Here is a 4252-nt window from a genome sequence, read left to right as displayed (position 1 = left end):
ATTATTGTCCGGGAGTCCGGTCTTAAAACGGCCAATTGTTAATAGCTGATGCCAACAACGAAAATGGTTCTGGTTTTTTTTCTTTCTTTTTATCCATTAAAAGTCTGAAATCCCAATAAATCTTTATGTTTGGATTTACACATTGCCACTCAAAGCTTAAACTTGTCATATTAAACTGAAGTATCAGCTCACAAATTCATGTTAAACTGAACGATGTTGTCAAACCAGGGGGTCATTTCACATTCATTATCACACCAGGTGGTAGCCAAACCAATCCAGCCTATATTAGCCATGACCAGGACAGACTCCTGAAATTACCCCACCTTCAACTACCTTTACAACCAAGGTCAAAGGTAAGCAGGGTGCCAGCAGTTGTGTTGGCTCGCTCTTGCAGTCACCCCTGTGAAATCCCTGATTTCGGTTTGATTACAGCTCATGTGTCCTGAGTCAACCCTGTATGCTTTGGTCGCTCACATCGCAAGCCGGAGCTGAAAAACAAACATCAGCGATTCAAACTGACAGGGCAGTGGCCTCTGAGGACCTGAAGCTAGATTATAAATCAAGACTTTTACACAGAGCAGTGATACAAATCTGTGTACTCTGCTTTTGCATGATCCAGGGATTTAACTGTGCGGTATGTGTGTTGCAGTTTTATGGAAAGAGTTATTTGAGTTGCCACATACAAACGAAGCTGTTGTGTAAGGGGAAGAACCGGTCATTATTTTCTGCAGATATTCACTGACATGACTTTCTAGCATGCAGCTGATATTTTTCCTTGATTCATGAGTAGCAACCACACTGGATTTAGATTAGGAGGAAGGCCATCCAAGCAGCACTATCTGACCCAGATGTAACTGGTGTGATGGATGAATGAGGACCGGTTGCTGCAAAAACATGTCTATTTCAGTCCTCCATTGTTTGGCATTCAGTCATCACTGTGTTTGTAGCAAGTCCACAGTCGGTCTCCTGTGTGTACTACCCTTAAAAAAAAAAAAAAAAAAAAAAAAAAAGGAGCATGTGTTTCCTCTCTCAGCATGTGTCCTTCCACTGAGTAAAATGCCCTTCTCCCACTTTCATCTCTCACATATTCTATGAAACACACACTCAGCTGCAGCACACGCAGAATTGGAAATGTTTGGGTGGCATGGCAACACATTTCCAAAATGGAATAAATGCTTGGCAGCATACGTGTTGTCAGTCTGTGGCCCTATGGCACTTCTTTCTGCTGTAATAGGAGAGCTGGCAGCATTAGTCCTTTGAGAAACACTCGATTTGAATGAGTTGCTGTGAACACCACAAAGCACATCAACACCACACAATGTTACCATCTGCTTCCCATAAACTGAGCAAGATTTATGAGCACTGTTACAAAGTGAAGTACGGGTTTTCCAGGGTTTATCTCAGTCAGGTCAACAACATGTACTGTTCAGGTGGCACGATAAGCTGTCCATTACTATCGCTCTCTCTCATCTTGTACTCAACATTATCATTTTGTATTGTAAGTACAATAATTTATAATTCTGGCAGAAATAACATCCAACTGTGTTTATGGCTGGTTTTTGTGGTTTTGTAGTCAAAACCATGAATGTCTGTTGTTCAATTGTTCAAGTCATTAGCTGACAAAATCATACGACTAATACTTCTTTACTCCGCTATACTCACATATTACCTTTAATGTTTGGGATTGTTTTTGAGCCCAACACAAAACTATCCCTGAGATTTCAACAAATTATTGGAATTTGTAAGACATTCATACACTAAATCACACTTGGATGAAGAGTTGGAGGGGACGGCATGGCATTCATGATAACCATGGTGACACAGTGTTGGGTTGCACTCTGTCACCTCTGCCAGGAGAACTAGTCAATCAGTGACATGTGACACTACCGACCACCTGTCTAACTAGGTGTCTGCCTACGCATGTACACACTTACAGACACAAATGTAGGCACAGATAAGTACACCTGTCGCAGACAGAAAGATTAATTTTCCCAACCTCAAGCACAAAATGTACCTTCACTCCACAGCAGTGTGTGAAGCTATTGAGCTAAGTGGAGCAGTTTTTGTTGTTGTTGTTGTTTTTTGCCTCAGACAACATTAAGGTGATTCCTACTTCAGATAAAGGATGATCTTATCTTAGATCCACTTTCACATAATTATCACAATGTTTTTAAGCTGACCTTTGTCTTCAATTTATTCTAATTTACTTGATTATCTTCCATTCATTTAGTTTTTCTTCTTATTCCTCTTGCTCTGTTATACATTTCTTACACAGTATAACTACCATTTGTATACTCATATGTGGGGTGTGGGTAGAAAATACTTCAAAGTTTGACCCAAAAACCCAAAATAACCAGGTCAGAAACATCCTTATTCATACCAACATAGACAATATCACCACATTTACAATCCAATAATAGAAAGCCATGTGTCCCTCTACTCATGAAGGATTATTAATGGTCTATGTTTAAACGGATTCATTACCACCTAATTATTTGCAGTTACTTAATATTAAGGATTTCTTTTTTTTTTAAATTCTCTTATAATCCCTTTACCACATGCATATTACACCACAGGTTTTAATGGTAAATAATAAAAAACACGCACACAAGTTAAATCAAGGGAAACTCAGAGGCATCAAACACACCAGTATTTAAAAAGAAACTTACTTCTAAGATGCAAGCATAACGCCCACTCACCTGGACACAAACACTAGATTACGCCTCAAAAGGCTGATGAAAAAACTGATGTCATTATTCTGACCTCCTCTGAAGTTCTCAGTAGAGGGTTCAAGTAATTTTGCTGACAGAGTAAAGCGCAGCTTTTTCTGAAATCGCTGCCAATGTTTTCTCAATGTAATCGAGGCCGAGCAGCCAGAGTGCTGTAAATTTGTCTAACGTGGCCTTTCCTGTCTCCCTCTCTCCAATGTCTATGTTTGCCAGCCACAATTACAATGCTCCCTATTTATAGTGCTTTTACCTCAGATATTAACTCTCTCCCCTGCTTATCCTGTAACTTCCTGCCAGGGAGGAAGTGTGTGTGTGTGTCTTTTGTTCTCAGCTTTTTCTGTCGAGTTAAGAAGCAAGGTGTGAACTAATGTCTGAGCCTTTCAGACATCATATGCCTGTTTTCATTTTCCATCCTCTAAATTTAAGCATCCCGTCCTTCTTTTCATCAACTTATCACCATTCTTGGAATATCTAGAAACAGGTAGACCCACTGGGAATGAAAAAGAAGTATCTAGTTTTCCACGCCATGTGACAGGTTTTCAGCATATACAAGCAATCAGTATCTCTTTCAGGGTCTTGGAATAAGTGTGTGTGTGTGTGTGTGTGTGTGTGTGTGTGTGTGTGTGTGTGTGTGTGTGTGTGTGTGTGTGTGTGTGTGTGTGTGTGTGTGTGTGTGTTTGTGTGTCTGCGTGTAAGCCAACACCTAAGCGTTGGGATGTCAGGGTTCACCTTCCTTCAAGGCCACGGATCGAAGGAAAAGCTGCATGCTGCTGTAACATCCTGTTTTGAACATAAACACATTTTAGCAGCCGGGTGCTTTCATCCACGTATTGGAAAAACAATCTGTCCAATCACTTTATTTCAGCAATCAGCCTCCCCTGTGACCAATAATAACGATGACACAAGCCTTTAATGCTGTTTAAAGAGACAGATACCGATGGAGGTTAAGTCCTGTAAAGGTGGCAGGTGTTTTGAGTTTGTTTCAGCAGCTTGGACAGACTTCAGAGACGTGATAGGAAATCCCAGGGAGGAAGAACCTTGCCCGGTCGACGTGTCTGTCTGTCTGCCTCGGTCCCGAGACATTTTCTCCTGACATCACCTCCTCTGGTCACTGCAGGGTTACCGGCCAGGAATATTCCATGTCTAGACTTCCGGACATTTTGTTTGAGGCTCGTGGCCAACATAGGGCCATAACACAGATTATACTTATACTCGCTGTATTCATCAAGAGGGTAGCTGCTGTAAAGAGAAAATATTATTTTTTTAAAAATGTGTTTTGCCCAATAAATATTCAAAAATGCATTTAGTAACTTGTATATTGAAAACGGTGAACTTCAACTGAGTGAGCTTCAATAAAACGGTTCTGAAATGCAAAGCAGGAAATGACTGTGGGGGAGCAGGTACAGCTTCTAAAGATTATCTGGAACCTTCCAACTTTTGATCTGTCAAAGTGAAAGCTTTCTTTGTCAGAAATCTTGCTGAAAGACTTCAGTAATAAGCTGACATTAAACCAGACGTATGAG

This window comes from Brachyistius frenatus, unplaced genomic scaffold (assembly GCF_029030835.1).
Source record: "Brachyistius frenatus isolate BFR_SWC_R1_liver_20210118 unplaced genomic scaffold, ASM2903083v1 Contig_13, whole genome shotgun sequence".
NCBI lineage: Eukaryota > Metazoa > Chordata > Actinopteri > Embiotocidae > Brachyistius > Brachyistius frenatus.
The sequence above is the reverse complement of the archived record's forward strand: the minus strand, read 5'-3'. Positions refer to the sequence as shown.